Source organism: Symphalangus syndactylus, chromosome 6, assembly GCF_028878055.3.
Source record: "Symphalangus syndactylus isolate Jambi chromosome 6, NHGRI_mSymSyn1-v2.1_pri, whole genome shotgun sequence".
Taxonomy (NCBI): Eukaryota; Metazoa; Chordata; class Mammalia; order Primates; family Hylobatidae; genus Symphalangus; species Symphalangus syndactylus.
The window spans coordinates 104,470,567-104,488,395 of NC_072428.2; the positions used below are offsets into that span (position 1 = coordinate 104,470,567).

The 17,829-nt window shown below is 35.9% G+C and overlaps 1 protein-coding gene across 1 annotated transcript in view; it reads left to right on the plus strand.

The window, feature by feature from the left end:
- FOXP2 (forkhead box P2) overlaps positions 1–17,829 on the plus strand; it is a 605,419-nt gene that overhangs the window by 225,322 nt on the left and 362,268 nt on the right. The gene's annotated exons all lie outside the window — the stretch shown is intronic.

Genomic DNA, 17,829 nt, shown 5'->3' on the forward strand with positions numbered 1-17,829 from the left:
TGAACATCTTCACGGTGCAATCACATAGAGAGTCCAGAAATTCTCTGAAAATAAGGAAAGTTTCTAGACTCACTACATGTGTAATTCAGGGAAATAAAAATGTGGGGTTGCATTCTGTGTCTGAGAGTTTCCAAGCTAAAAGACACCACTATGAACATAAGTTTATAGAATAACATAGCTTTGGCTCTTCTGTGATGAATTATACGGCTCAGTGATAACAATTTACACATGACTTTTAGGACGTTAATCTTCAAAGATACTTCCACTGATTATTTGGAACATCTTTCTGGAGAAGACAGTCTCTAAAATGGAGAATTTTTGGTAAAGATGCCACAGAATATAATCTTACATTTCCATTTTACTAAATTGTTAGTCTATTAAAGGTAAAACAAAAATGTTGTCATTATTTGAAATTGTATAATTTTGTATAATGTTAAAAATAACTTCAAGAAAGGATATATATTTCTAACACATATCACTTGTATGCATTATATTTAGGATAATTATAATCCAACATTTTATCTTGAGTCTAGTTTTAACTGATCAATATTTTTTCAAACTGAAAGTCTGGCTCCATTAGTGGTTTATACATTAATTTAGTGGATTGCAACCAGCATATTTAAAAATGTAATGTAATAGAATAAATAGAACAGAATGGAAAGCAGAACCAAAAAGAACAGAATAAAATAGAAAATACATGTATTATGGATTAATATTCTGTGAAACTTTTATTTACGTGTTTTTGAGTTCTCAGTGCTAATTACATTTTTTTTCTTGCTATGGAATATGGTCACGGTAGTTTGAAAGATTATCATAAGTAATGAAACAGCATTATATTTTATATAATATAATAATTTATATTATTTTATTGTTATATTTTATATATAATATATAAAACTGTTTCTGTTGACAGATATAACTGTAAAAAGCTGTGTTTGGTAAAATTTCTGGACATTTTGCTCTGCCCCAGCTGCCTTTTGCTAAGTAAGCTGTCATAGATGCACCTTTGCTCTTTGCTTCCTTCAGACAGCATGGGTAGTGTATGGACCGTAGACCTACAGTGCTCTGAATCACCTGAGCAATCTCCACTGAGCAATTTTCACATAGTTCAATTGGATGAAAAAGCCTATGATATTGTATTAATATAAAGATATAGTCTTATATGAAATAACTGTGACCTTTTGACTAAAGGAAAGTTTGAGGCTAAGAAAGGTTAAGGCTATCTTATTCATCTTTGTGTTCCTAGTACCTAGCCTCATGTTGGCATGTAGTAGGTACCTAATAAGCACTTGCTGAATTAATGAGTAAACAGGTGACCACATTATAAATTTGGAAAGAAGCTATATTGGCAATTGATAAGGTATGTCTCTCAAATCAGGAGAATGATTTTCTTTGTAATGTGTTGTCTGCCTTATTATCAACAGCTGTGTGTTTTGTGAGGCATGGTCTCCATATTCCACTAAACCTATTAATAAAATGGATAAAGTAATGCTGCTTTTTGTGTCCTGTGTGCAATGATTATATAGATGGCTATTTATTTAACATTTCTCATGCATTGCTGTTTACTTCTGAAAGAAAAAAAGTGGTTCTAAAATGATAAGCACCACCTTTAAGCATTCTAACATTTGCCACAAAAATCTGATAGTATTTTTGTCAGCCAGGTGCATATACTTTGCCTTCATAACATTAAATGTCAATCCAGGTTCCATCACTGTCTTTGTGTTGGCTTTTTCCCAAACTCTGTGAGGGTTAATTGTTTACATTTCCTCTCTGGGAATTTTATAGGAAGTTTCCTGGGAATTTAATAGGCAATGGAAAGAAACTAATGTTCATTAAGCAAGAAAATGATTTAGGCATTGTATTAGGCACATTTTCTCATTTATCTATTATTCACAAGTATCCATATTATAGAAGAGGAGTCTGAGGAGCATAAAGTTTAAATACCGCCAAAGCCCACACAAGTGGTGAGTGGTTCAGTTAATATTTAAATTTAGACTTACCAGGCTCCTCGGTTTCTATTCCAGTAGACCTCTGTTATTCAATCATTTCTAATTGATAAAACCATGTTCTGAATGTAAATGTCGACCATACTGTTGCATGAAATATTATATTTTGGGCTAGATAGAGTGTTCTGGGCATCCATACCAGCTATTAAGTTTTTTTAGTTTTATTTTCTGTCCCTTGTATTATAAAAAAGAAAATCACTATACATGCACACACATGCGCGTGCACACACACACACACAAACATAAATACAGTCAATTCTTGTTACTTGCCGTAATTATGTTCTATGAAGTCACTACAAACACTGAGTTAGTGAACACTGAACCATTGCTCCTCAGAGGAATACAGGGAGGGCTAGGTTCCTATAAGACTCTGGTCAGAACATTTCCATCAGTTGATCAATATATAACCTTGTTTTATGTGTATTTCTGTTTTAAAAACACTGTATTTCGTATATATTGTTGCCTCATTATAGCCAATGTCACTATAGCTCATGCCTGAGGAAAGCTTATTTAACTAACATACATATTTTCCCCATAGGGCATATCACAACCTTTTTACACTTAGGAACACTAGTCAGCACTTCAGTACTACATTTGGGACCTATTTTAAACAGTGAAATCACTGACAAAAAGCACAGATATGGCACTAAATAGACTGTAAAAAAGACATTTGTTTACAGTATGAGAACTGGAACAGGAAGGCAGAGTGTCACCTTGTCTAACTTCAGCTGGGTGTGTGCATGTCAGGCAACTCAAATTTTTTGCTGCGTACTTGTCTGTGAATGGCCACAAAAGTGCTGTATTGCTTTTTCAGTCACAAATACATTTTATCACATAGGTGAATTCGCAAATAGAATCAGCAAGAAAACAGGGATCAACTGTGCATACATGTATAATTATTAAAAGTGTTTTATCAAAATATACATTACTGTCATTCTCCAACATCATGTTCTCAACCAGTTCATTCATTCAGCATATATACTGAGCATATACAGTGTGAAAGGCACTGTTGTCGGCACTACAGATTTAGTAGTCAACCAAACAGCTGTAGTCCCTACTTCCATTGATGACACAGTATATTTTTGTCAAAGTGAATAATATGCTAAGTGATGATACGCACCATAAAGAAAAAGCAAGAGAAAAATACAGACTGACATTGATGGAACTTTTTTACATAAAGTGGGTGAGGAAGACCTAACTCTCATGGTGGCTTTATAGTAGGGACCTGAAGGAGACAAAGGAGTGAGCCCTGTAGATATGAGAGAAGAGCATTCCCAAGAGAGGAAACTGCAAATGCAAAAGCCTAGGAGAGTTGCATGTTTAAAGCGTTGCTCAGAGAGGGCCAGGATTTTAGGAGATGAGGTCAGAAAGTTAGAAACTATTATAGAGTCTTTAGGACATAAGCCCATGATACCCAAAATCTCTTTTATAAAAAATTTTCTAATACTTTTTTTTTAATTCTTTCTCCTCTAAAGAAGTGAATTGCCTTGTGAATGATATAAACAAGATTTTCTTATTAACAAGTGATTGAGGTACTTAATCCTACTTCAGGGCACCTTCTGGGTCCATACGAAAACTTAGCCAGAATCACCTGCTCCAGTCTAAGTTTCAATATTAGGTCAAGGACTTGCAGTGTCTGCTTAAAGTGTGGTTTAACTTTTCCTGGGGAAGTGAAAGTAGGATTTTCAGCTATTTGTTTCTGATTACTTCTAAATAAAATTTTAGTTGTTTTGTTACTCCCTCCACCCACGTCCCCTGGTCCTCCATCTTTCCCAGGAATTCTGGGTACCTAGTGAGATTTCTGTGATTTTCCCAATTCTTGCAGTTGTCCCAATGTATCACCTGTTGAGAGACAGTCATTAGAGCTATAACACACCTTATCTTGGTATAACAGTGGATATGTTTGAATGTAAGCAATAGATCGAAACCAATAACTTAGAGATGCTTTATTTTGATGAGTGGATTTGAGAGAGTAGGGATGGTAAGTGACACAGTGGAAGTCTAAAATTACAGGATAATATTTAAACCGTGCAGTGCTTTGCACATAATAAATGTTTAGTTAATGTCTTATGATCAACTAATTAATGGAAGCTCCACTAAAATATAAACACAATTTAGTTCCTTCATACTATCTCCACATCTGCCACCTTAATGCAAGCCACCATCACCTCCTGCCTAGAATTTTGCCATAGCTTCTAGTTAGTCTAAGTCTACAATTGATCTCCTGCAGTCTGTTTTTGTTCAGCACAGTAGTTAAAGAGATTCTTTTAAAATTCAGATCATGTCACGTCATCATTTAAAACCCTCCATCCCCTCCCTCCCTTTGCTTCAGGATCTACTGCCATTTCCTAAAAATAAAATAAAAAATCCTTAAGATGATCTACAAGACAGTATACAATCTAATTTCAGATCTTATTACCCTCCCTCTCCTTCATTCTGGTCTTGCCACAGTAGCCTTCTTGCTGTTTGTTAAACACACTAACCACACTAAGTATGCTCCCACCTCAGGGCCTTTGCAGCAGCTGTTCCCTCTGTCTGGGTTGCTCTTCCTCCATTTATTTGTATGGCTAACTCCCATCAGCTCCTTGAAGTTTTTGCTTGTCACTTTCGCCATAAGGACAGCCCTGACAATCCTAATTAAATTTGCAATTCTGTACCACATCAACTAATCACTCTCATCCTAATCTAATTTTTCATTAGATTTTTCTCATTTCTCATTAGAAAAATTTCTAATTTTTCTCATTTTCCAATTTACTGTTCTAATTTTAATAATTTTCTTCACTCACTGAAATGTGGACTGTTTGGGGAGTGATGCGGAGGCTTTAGTTAGGGTTTTGTTTTTATTTTCTCCTCTGGAAATGCTTCTCCTGGATCTAGACCCATTTAAATCCTACCCATTCTTCAAGTTCCAATTTAGATATTCAGATGAAGAATTCTTTGTACTTCTTCGCTACAGTATGTCTTCTACTTAGCATGATGACTCTCTTTGTATTACAGTATTTTTCCATTTTCACAGAAAGCATATTTGAGCCAGGGCAATTTACAAAAGAAAGAGGTTTATTGGACTTACAGTTCCACATGGCTGGGGTGGCCTCACAATCATGGCAGAAGGCAAGGAGGAGCAATTCACATTGTATGAGGATGGCAGCAGGCAAAGAGAGAGCGTGTGCAGAGAACCTCTTGTTTTTAAAACCAGTAGCTCTATTGAGACCCATTCCCTATCACAAGAACAACATGGGAAAGACCCATCCCCATGAATCAGTCACTTCCCGCTGGATCCCTCCCACAACACATGGCAATTATGGGAGCTACACAATGAGATCTGGATGGGGACACAGAGCCAAACCATATGAACTACCAAAATATGTGGTCATTTTAATAGGAAAATCAATAAATAAAAATCTGGACATTTGTTATTTTGGTTGCTGGCAGCTAGTTTATTTGGATTTATAATTGGGTATTGTCATGTAGATGAGTCTAATTTGTACATTTTAAATTCTGTTTTTGTAATTATTTATTTGCTAACTTACTACATGGCAGAGTATAAAAGTGAAATCTTTAATATTCAGGTCCCTGGGAAATCTACTCATTGTTTCCATCACTGATGCAGATTTCAGATTTGGAGTCATACTGGAATTCTAGATAAAGCATCCTGTTGGAGTCATACTGGAATTCTAGATAAAGCATCCTGTTTCTTCCTGTTCAGTAGAAGAATGAGGTGGGATCATTCCCATATATACTCATAATATATGCTTTTTAAAGCCACCATTTCCCAGCACTCTGCTTCCTTTATTTTCAGTTAGGTCACCTCTGATTTGTTGGCTGTATGCTGCTTGCACTGGACCACCCATCACTTCCTGAATACATCATGCCAGTCCAAGAATATGTATTTATTTTTGATACCCAGAAGAACTGGCCTCTTGCCTCAGTTTTCTCTTTATCACTTCAACTTTCAAAACCCTACTTTAAAAAGTCAACTCTTGTTTGAAGTCTTCAGGTATAATTCAGCCCTACCACCTCTGTGTTCTTAAGGCATTTTATGTATTATACCTCTACCATAGAACTACTCATTGTTCAAGTTACTTAATTATGTGTTTGTTTGTTTTTTATATTTCCCTGCTCCCATGTCACTATATTGTAACTTCTTTGTTTATTTTTATATTCTGGCACCACATTCAATACTGATTCACAGGGATCTAAAACATTCTAGTTATTCAGTCCCTCTGTCCTGTGTGGCAGGTAGGACTTACGTATCTTCAGAATATTTGAGGAGTCATTCTCAGAGTCTCTCATGAGTGCTCAACTTAACTGTTCCACAAGTCTGTCTTCATAGCTGCATGTTGCATCTTCCAGTCTCTGTTCTTAAGTTACCTTGACCAATCTTGTGAGACTTACACAAAATATACAGCCCCTCCCTCCCTGCAGAGGGACAACCTTCTCAACTCCACCCTAAGAAAACAGAACATTTCTAGCTCCTGGCAAACTTGAAGACTACCAAAGACAGAAGACCTGTGGAAGAAAGGAGGAAGGGCAAGCCCTACCTTCATCAATAAGCTAAAGATTTCCACCTTCTAGAGGTTCCTGTGCTCCTAAGGCAACATTTACTTTATTAAATATAAAATTAAAAATTCTATGGGAAATAATTTGCTTTGGATTATTTCAGCGTTGTTTGAACTTTTCCAGACAAGGAAAGACGATTTGTTCTATATTTGTGTGACAAAAGGGATATTCTGACAGCCTCCTTCCCCTTCCCTCAGAAAAAGTTTTAGAAGGAGAGTAGGTAACAAGGAGCCTTGCTATTCTGCAACCATGAATATCTAGTAACATTTATTTATTTATTTATTTATGAGACAGAATCTTGCTCTGTTGCCCAGGCTGGAGTGCAGTGGCACTATCTCGGCTCACTGCAACCTCTGCCACCAGGGTTCAAGCGATTCTCCTGCCCCCGCCTCCCAAGTAGCTGGGACTACAGGCGCCCGCCACCACGCCTGGCTAATTTTTGTAGGTTTTTTTTTTTTCCTTTTCTCTTCTTTTTCTTTTGAGACGGACGGAGTCTTGCTCTGTCGCACAGGCTGGAGTGCAGTGGCACGATCTCGGCTCACTGCAAGCTCCGCCTCCCGGATTCACGCCATTCTCCTGCCTCAGCCTCTCGAGTAGCTGGGACTACAAGCGCCCGCCACCACGGCCAGCTAATTTTTTGTATTTTTATTAGAGGCGGGGTTTCACCGTGTTAGCCAGGATGGTCTTTTTCTCCTGACCTGCCTCGGCCTCCCAAAGTACTGGGATTACAGGTGTGAGCCACCTGGCCTGGCCTCTAGTAACTTTTTTTTTTTTTTTTTTTGAGACGGAGTCTCGCTCTGTCACCCAGGCTGGAGTGCGGTGGCGCGATCTCGGCTCACTGCAAGCTCCGCCTCCCAGGTTCACGCCATTCTCCTGCCTCAGCCTCTCCGAGTAGCTGGGACTACAGGCGCCCGCCACCACGCCCGGCTAATTTTTTTTGTATTTTTAGTAGAGACGGGGTTTTACCATGGTCTCGATCTCCTGACCTCGTGATCCGCCCGCCTCGGCCTCCCAAAGTGCTGGGATTACAAGCGTGAGCCACCGCGCCCGGCCGCCTCTAGTAACTTTTAAATAAAGCTGTCTCATTAAAAATAGTTCCCATTCTGCTTTACCAGGAAATCTGCTACAAACGATTGTTTAGAGCAGCATCTCATAATCCCAGGGCATTATTCTCTACTTCCTTTTGCAGCAAACGTGTGTATATGGCACAGTGGATAATACAGGAATATATAATTTTATGCATTTTATAATTTTAATTCAGGTTGTTTTTGCAAGCTGGTAGGGTCTCCATGACATGTACTTGAAACAGAATCAAATTTATTGAGCATCCAGTCCAGGTACATTTTTGATTTGCATTATTTCATTTTAAATTTCCAAAAACATTTTCAAAGTAAATACTTTTATTTACCGTTTGTATATGAGAAAGCTTAGACTAAGAATTTGCCCATAGCTATAAAATAGAGAAAGCCAAGCTTAATTTGTAGACCTTCCTATCTCCAAAGCTCATGCAATTTTTCTATGCTGTGTTGATGGTTTTATTATTAGCCAAAAATAAATGCCATGAGAATTTCAGAGAATTCCTTTTTTTTTTTTTTTTTTTTTTGAGATAGGGTCTGGCTGTGTCACCCAGGCTGGAGTGCAGTGGGTGCCATCATAGCTCACTATAGCCTAGACCTCCTGGGCTCAAGCAATCCCCCTGCCTTAGTCTCCTGAGTAACTGGAATTACAGGTACATGCCACCATGCCCAGCTAATATTTTATTTTTTTGTAGTGATAGAGTCTTACTATATTATTGCTCAGGCTGCTGTCACACTCCTAGACTCAAGCAGTCCTCCTGCCGTGGCCTTCCCAAGTGCTGAGATTACAGGCATGAGCCACCCTACCCTGCCAGATAATTGCTTTATATGAAAGCTCATTTTAAAAATTTTACATTTAAGCTGAGTGTGGTGGCTTATGCTGCAATCCCTGCACTTTGGGAGGCCAAGGCAGGAGGACTGCTTGAGGCCAGCCTGGGCAACATAGTGAGACTTTATCTCTACAAAACATTAATGTAAATAAAACAAATATTTACATTTAATTTTCCCCTGCCATATACAGATGCGCAGCATTAAAGCACATATAGTTCCATTAAATCTTAACAATTACTATAGTAGACATTTTTTTCAATTTTGCAGACAAGTAAACTGAGACAGAGGTTAAGTAAAATCTACACATTTTAACTGGTGAAGCATGTATTTGAAACCAGATTTTTCTAAGGCTAGAGTCCACATTCTAAAAAAATGTGGTACTTTATCTCATACAAACCTAGTATTCACATTTGTTAGTGTCAAATGTAGTGTTTACTGTAAATTAATTAAGTTGTGTTGTGACATTTTGTATACCAAATTGATTTTGTGTTTATATACATGTATTTTGTTGTTTGATATTTATGTGTGTTTGTGTGTGAGGGAGATTTAGGTTTTGTATGGCTGCTCCTCATTTGATTTTATATTTAAGCAAAATTAATTTTATTGTCATCAGTGTCACAGAGAACTTGTGTGTATTGAAAGGCATGAGTTCTTTGGCAGATTTATATCTAACTCATTAATATTCTTAGTTCCATATTTTATATTCAAATTTACTTCTGCATACATTAGTTTACATAGGGTATTTCTATATATCAAGGCATGTCTATGTATGTGATTTTTTGACATGTTTTCTACCATCTATGGGTATACGCCCCAGTGAATATAAACACATCAGAGCCTCTCTTTATACAATGACAATCCATTATCTATTTTAATTTTACAACAAATATTTTCAAAATGGGATAGTTCCTATTACCGGAGGTTAAACTGTGATTTTTTATCTGCCCCAGACTAAAATCAGCACAGCAGTACATTGCCTTTGTCATACTATTAAACATTGTGAAATTGTCTTTCTCATTGGTTTTATGCAAAGAGAAATCCATTCGTTGTACAATGTACAGAAAAATGAATTTAATATCTATTATTTTAAATATAAGAGACAGGGAGGATGCATTAATAGATTTATGTATGACACATACATATCCAAAAAGAGTGAGTTGCTGAAAAGACTTCTCACTAGGAAAAGGTAATCATTCTAAGTCAGAGTTACAATGATTTATCCCCCCCAAAATACGATATTGGAAAAGTAGATACTTTCCAATTTGTCATTTGACTCAGTTACTCATTTTTAAAAGAAATAATTGTTTTCCTATAGATTAGCCATTTGAAAAGAATTGCATTTGAGTATTCTTGTAAGTTGGTTTTATTTAAACAATATGAAATACCATCAGAGTACTTATAATTTTCCTCGCAGAAACAACTACAGTCTAAAAACACTTATACTGTTGTTATTTTTAGATTTTGTCTTTAGCATTTTATTGTCTCAAGTGGCTTCACAGCTATTACAACTAAAATGTAGAGACCAAAGTTTTATCACTTTTCTAGATTCAAACTAGAAGTTCTATGTTAGAGCTGGAGTTATTCTTCAAGATGAGGAACTCTTATTCTTTTTATTTTAAAGATTCTGTCAATCCATAGGCCTATCAATATTTTGGAACTAAGATTCTTTCTGTGTCACCATATGTTTGACTTTTAAAGCAAGAGATTGTGATTGTGGCCTCATCACAGTCTTTACACATAGAATCTGTTGTTGGAATTTTCTGTCACTAGAACCTTTTTTTCTTTAAATTCAGCATTGTAAATCCTCGTATTCTCCCAGTACAATGTCTTGCTTTTATTTTTAAAAAATATTTCTTTCAAATGTGTGTCTTTTGTTCACTTCTTTGACCATATCCCAGTCTTTTTTTATGTACAGATACCATGTTATTAGCTAAAAAACAAATGCCATAAGAATTTCAGATAACTACTCTGTAGAAAATCTCATTTTAAAAACTTACATTTAATTTTCCTCTGATATATACTGACAGTTCCCTCTGAGCTAGCCTATGTTTATTTATCTGGTCTTGTTGCACATTTGAAACTTTCTCACTTTTACTTCTTCAAGGAAATTTGTGTTTACATTTTGTCAGGCCTCCCTCTTCTATACTTTTTGCTAGATTATTGCTTGCTGATATTGAGGTTTTTTCTTTTTAACCTCAGATATAGTTTTCCCTTCTTTCCCTTTTCTCTAGTTGCATATGACATGTGCCTGTCTTCAACATATTACCTATTCCCAATAATTGGCAACTGTTATCTATCTATGAATGGGATTTAATAACCAATCTCACTAAAGAAAGGGTATTATTATATCATCATTTTACCTTTATACTATATCAAAATATTTGCTTAGGAACCTTTTAGTATTTATTACATTTTTAAAAATCGGCCCTTTGCTGTTTTTCAGTGCTAGTTATTATTTTGTCATAAGTTATAAAATTCATGAGCAAAAAGGGATTTATATGTTTTATTTTCTTTTTAAAAAATCCAGTTCCTTTGGGAGATAAATGTTCTTTTTAATTTTTGTGGGCACATAGTAGGTGTATGTATTAATATTTATGGAGTACATGAGATGTTTTGATACAGGCATGCAATGAGAAATAATCATATCATGGAGAATGAGGTATTCATCTCCTCAAGCATTTATCCTTTATGTTACAAGTAGATTTATGTTCTTACATTAAACTTTTAGGTATTCAATACTATTGTACAGGTAAATTTAATTCTTTAAAAAATGTATTATTGGTGCAAATAATAGTCTATAAAGATTTCCAACTTAATATGATGTTGTTTTACGTAATGTAGGAGGATCAAAACACTGGACAATGGGGAAGTTAGATGTCTCTGATTGTTTTTCTTCTGAACCATATACCCAGACTATCCAGAATGTAAGTTTATATGACTAATAGTATTTGAAATTCCATATAGTCTTCATTTTTTTCCCATGTTATTCTCTGGTACCCTTTCTTTCAAATAAGATTAAACATTTTTTCTCTAAAAAATGTACAAAATATAAGCAAAAATGACAAATTTTATCCTGGATCACATGGTAAATTTCAGAACGTAGTAGGATATATGAAGTTAAAATACAAATAATCATGACTGATAATTTTTTTAAATCCTTGGATTTTGGAAAATCTAATTTTCTCAATATATATCTGTAAACATTAAATTTATCTGTTCTATCTTAAAGAGTTATAGGATTTTGTATATTCCATCATTTCAGAAAGATTTTAGTCAATTTGCTGCCATTATAATGAACAATGGATCTAATCAAAATTAGAGGAAATATATGGAGTAAAATAAGAAAGCTAGGATAGGAATGGATCACAGAAATATTTTCTGTATAGACCTGTTCAGTTGCTGAGATGGGCTTCCATCTATCTTTGATCTACTTAGCAGCTAAATTAAAGGAGGCAGCATATTCAGTTATAAGATGAATTCTATGTATAAAAAAATTTAAGCAGCTGCTAGATGGAATCATAGTTTTTCCAGATGCTTAGACCTACAATAATTTTGTCTAGTTCTCATGAAGACACACTGTGTAATATAGTGTATAAGCAGTAACCCCATAATAGATACAACAAAGCTATTTCTTATGGTCAGTGTGTGCCAAGTAGGTAACTCCAATGTGAAGTTCAGTAAAATCAATCGTAAGAGGTGCTAACACATTGCATTTGTCGTTAGAATTAGTTCATTCATGGTCTGATTAGATTGAGATGTAAAATGCAGACTATCTGGCCTGAGTAACAGGTGCTCTGTATGTCATTTAGGCAATCCTTCATAAATATTATTTCTTTCAACTAGAATTTTGATAAGGATTAGATAGCAAAGAGTACAAAGTTTGTACTCTTCAGCAAGAACATAAGGTTCAGAAATCTTACCTGGCTTAGCTGGATTATCTAAGGAGAATATAAAGTTGAAGAGTCTATAAATTAAGGAGCCTAAACCAGAACCTTGTCTGAATAAATGGGCCCCAATTTCACCTACTCATGGGAATGGGTTTAGAAAAAGTGAACGGGAAGAGCGAAAATCGTTTGCAAAAACATTTCAGAATTCACTCCAAAGTACATGATTAAGAATGTAAAGCCCTAAAGTTTATCTGTAGGATATGATCTGTGGCTCCTAATGGGATGCCTAGTACTTGTTTGGGGGCACAGGGACTCTGCTTTCATTGCAAGGGGTAAACCAAACATTTATTCTCTAGTATCTTTTGGTAAATAATAAATCCAAAGTAAAGATTAGCATATTGAATGCGTTCTTCTGTACAGTATTTGCCAGATATTGATAGACTATGCATTTTTCTCTGAGCATGGCCATGATAATAATTTCACTCAAGAAAATATTCAAAGTAGTTGTTTTTAATTACCTACCATAGTCACAGGTAAAACTTGAGGAAATATTCAAATAAAGTTTACTTTTAAGAAATTTAGCTTCCTACTGAATAGGATACATATCTTTAATGAATAAAAATATTTTAGGGATAATATAGTCAGTAGTTTTTATTAACCTGTGTTGGACGTTCTTCAAATGACCTACATTTATTTTCTTTCTCAAGGGCTTTACATAGGATAGATTACTCTCTCCTGCACCTCACACCTGCTTTGTTAATGACCTTTCATCCTTTGGCTCAGAGCACAGAAATTCACTTCCTCTAGGAAGCCTTCCGAATTGCAGATCTGATTAAGTCCACCTGATATTTGATCTCATTGCATCTTGTACTTTCCCTTAGTATCAGTGATCACAGTTTGCTATTATATATTTGTATGATTACTAATTTTTGTCTTCATACCCTGAGGAACTGCCTGTGTACTTTCTTCTCCTTCTGTTAGCCAGGTACTTAGCAGTAGGTGGAACACATTTATTCTGATCTTTGTTGAATGAATACTTGAATGAATGAATGAATGAATGAATGAATGAATGAATGAACAAATGAAGTAGCATTAAAATTCTTATCTGGTCTATCAAACTGAAATTTAATTTATTAAATTTAGTCACCATTTAATAAATGTTTTGCCTCTTGAAGTTATTACACCAAAAAAGCACTATTAAATATTTCCTGATACTATGTAGGTCATACTACATTTTTTAACAGTTATTTTACTTTGTGTTTTCTTTTTTTTTTTCAAGATGGAGTCTTGCTCTGTTGCCCAGGCTGGAGTGCAGTGTTGTGATCTTGGCTCACCACAACCTCTGCCTCCCGGGTTCAAGCGATTCTCCTGCCTCAGCCTCCCGAATAGCTGGGACTAGAGGCATGCACCACCATGCCCAGCTAATTTTTGTATTTTCAGTAGAGACAGGGTTTGACTATATTGGCCAGGCTGGTCTCGAACTCCTGACCTCGTGATCTGCCTGCCTCAGCCTCCCAAAGTGCTGGGATTACAGGCGTGAGCCACTGCTCCTGGCTTCTTTTGTTTTGTTTTGTTTTGTCTTGTCTTTTTTCTTTTCTTTTCATGATACCATACCATTTTTCACTATGTAAGTTTTATTTATTTATTTTTATTTACTTATTTTTTCTTTTCTTTTCTTTTCTATTTTATGTTTTGATAGAGCCTCACTCTGTCACCCAGCTTGGAGTCCAGTGGCACTATCATGGCTCATTGCAGCCTCAACTTTCTGGGCTCCAGCAATCCCCCCACCTCGGCCTCTCTAGTAGCTGGGACTAAAGGTGCATACCACCATATTTGGCTAATTTTTTTTTTTCTTGTAGAGATGGGGTTTTGCCCTGTTTCCCAGGCTAGCCTCAACTCTTGGGCTCAAATGATCCTCCTATCCCCGCCTCCCAAAGTGCTGAGATTACAGGTGTGAGCCACTGCTCTCAGCCCTTTCTTTTTTTTTTTTTTTTTTTTTGAGATGGAGTCTCACTCTGTCACCCAGGCTGGCGTCCAGTGGTGCGATCTTGGCTCACTGCAAGCTCTGCCTCCCGGATTCATGCCATTCTCCTGCCTCAGCCTCCCCAGTAGCTGGGACTACAGGCGCCCACCACCACACCTGGCTAATTTTTTGTATTTTTAGTTGAGACAGGGTTTCACCGTGTTAGCCAGGATGGTCTTTTTCTCCTGACCTCGTGATCCGCCTGCCTAGGCCTCCCAGAGTGCTGGGATTACAGGCGTGAGCCACCACGCCCGGCCTCAGCCTTTTCTTTTCATAATATTCTGACTTAGATGGACATGCAGTAACAATAATAATCCTTATAATGGATATTAAAATTTAAGACACTTCAACTAATTAGAATAAAGCTATGGACTCAGAAGTAAGCAAGCAAACAAAAATATAAAGAGTCTCTAATTCATGTCTTACATTCTATTACCTTTATACTGAAATACATGCCCTTTCCCTGTTACTGCTCCTTGTTTACCTGACTTCCTAGGCCACTGCCCATTGAAGTCCATATTTTTGATAGGGTATCAAAAGGAATAGCCTCATATAGAAGAAAATAGCATTTTTAGAATCCCTTGAAATAATTCACATACTAACCATGATATACACTCTGGATTCATTCAGTGAATGTGCAGTCACTCTTAGTACATTATGCTGATGACCATGAAATAGAAGGGAAGAGACCAAGTTATCTTTTTTTGTGTACACCTTGAGATGGGGAAGGAACTCTACAGCAATAAACTATTTTGAAATCACAGACTTCAATTTGATTTAAAAATCCTACTGAACAAAGACGTTTATTTTTGGTCTACTTAAAAAATGGATCGAATATTGATTGAATGCTGTTTGCCTTTAGTTATTTTGAAAAATAAATAATGTGTAGCACTTAATTCCCCATGATGGTGAATAAATAAAAGCATTATTTTGGTTAGGCCAAAAAATTATGTTATCTGGCCGGGCACGGTGGCTCACGCCTGTAATCCCAGCACTTTGGGAAGCTGAGGCAGGCGGATCACCTGAGGTCAGGAGTTCAAGACCAGCCTGGCCAACATGGTGAAACCTGGTCTCTACTAAAAATAGAAAAAATTAGCTGGGCATAGTGGCGGGTGCCTGTAATCTCAACTACCCAGGAGGCTGAGACAAGAGAATCTCTTGAACCCAGGAGGCAGAGGTTGCGGTGAGCCGAGATCGTGCCATTGCACTTAGCCTGGGCGACAAGAGTGAAACTCTGTCTCAAAAAAAAAAAAAAAGAAAGAAAAAAAAAGGAAATTGTGTTATCTGAGAAACATATTTGATAAGCATAGGCTTTTACCTTAACATGAACATATAATAGTGATACCATGGCATTTCTCACTATGTAAGTTTTATTTATTTATTTATTTATTTATTTATTTTACAAGTTGGAGTCTTGCTCTGTCACCCAGGCTGGAGGGCAGTGGCACAATATCAGCTCACTGCAACCTCCGCCTCCCGTGCTCAAGCAGTTCTCCTGCCTCAGCTTCCCAAGTAGCTGGGATTACAGGCGTGTGCCACCATACCTGGCTAATTTTTGTATTTTTAGTAGAGAAGGGGTTTCACCATATTGGCCAGGCTGGTGTCAAACTCCTGACCTCGAGATCCGCCCACCTCGGCCTCCCAAAGTGCTGGGATTACAGGTGTAAGCCACTGCAGACAACCAATTACTTCAGTTTTTCTTTCAGTTGTTATAGTTACATATGATAACTGTTTATCATTTTCAGTTTACCTAATTTAGATCGATTTAATTGTTCATCACAATAAGTAATTCTTGTTGCCCTTGATTCAAGTCTGTGGATTTTTTTTCCTCTAATAAGGTTTTAATCAACATGATCCCTATGTCGTGCTGTTTATGCTTTCATTTACTTATTTTAAAATATTATTAGATTTAAGGTTTAATATAGAATGGCTATTTGTGCATCTACTTCTTTGCTTAGCAACTTGCATTCTATTATTAAAAAGTTTAATTTCTGAATTATGAGGCATATATGAAATATGGCAAAGATAAAGTTCATAACTGAAGGAGAAATATTATGTGAGGCTGGGTACGGTGGCTCACGCTTGTAATCCTAGCACTTTGGGTGGCCAAAACAGGAGGATCCCTTGAGCTCAGGAGTTCAAGACCAGCTTGGGCAACATAGGGAGACCTTGTCTCTAAAAAAAAAAAAAAAATTATATATATATATATATATACACTATATATATATATACACTATATATATACACACACACACATAATTTTTATATATACATAATATATATAATGTGAATATACATCTATTTGTATGAGTATTGTTGCATGATGTCTTGCCAGAATAGTAGAAGGAAATGTTTTGCAACTCTGGAGAAACTTATATGAATCATAAACATAAAGTAACTTGTAAGAAGAGGACAAACTATCAGAAGTCCCCTAATTAGCTTTGAAGAAAGTCATTCATATTAGTTATTTAGTCTCAATAAAGGTATATGCTTTTATATAAGGAAAAAAACAATAAATCTGACAATAATATCTGTTGACAGTTTCCATGCCACACTCCACAAAAATAATAAGCTGAGATAGCTGTAGAGGCAAAGGTGTAGTACTGTTTATAACAACAACTGGGAATCCCTTCCTTCAAATCCAGACTCCTTCTGTAGCTATGAAATATGAATTACCTAAATCTAACAAAAAATTTACAAATATCTATTCTAATTTGTAGTTGAAGGAGACCTGTCTTTGCATCCGTTATTCTTATGAAGTCTTTGTCTTTGGCACTAAGTAAAGTCTATGATGAAGTTTCTTTATTATATCTTTATTAAATTCTCATCCATTGTTATTTAAATAATTGGAGTACAAATCTGAGCAAAACAACCTTATAAAATACTTTTTGATAAATAAGACAAATCTAAAGAATAAAACTCTTTGTAAACTGTAAGCATGTTCATTTGAATTACAATTTAGTTTTATAATTAATACAAAATACACTACCTGAGCCTGTAATAAAGTCCTGTTATAAAGAATTTTAAAATTTCTTTATTGGACAAAAGTCTCAGATTAATGTGATAGGAATAATGGTTAAAATAGGAAAAGATATCATAGTGATCAAATGTAAAGGAATTCTTTTGATATCAATATATAACCTTAGAAGACATTAAGATTGTGTTAGCAATAATAGCTAAGATTAAGCACTAAGATGAAGCTTAATGTATAAAATTTAATATTCTTGGCTAGTGTGCCCAGAAATATGTGAACTGGCCATTGGATTGGCTATGGAGGAAAACGTGTCACCTTCTTCTCAGGCTAGGAAGTCTTTGTTAATTTTCTCCAAGGAATAACATTACTTTCATATCTTAACTAGAATAAGTGCATGAAGTCTTTTTCTGACATTTTCTTTTTTTTTTCCTTTTGTTTTTAGAGACAGAGTCTCGCTCTGTCGCCCAGGCTG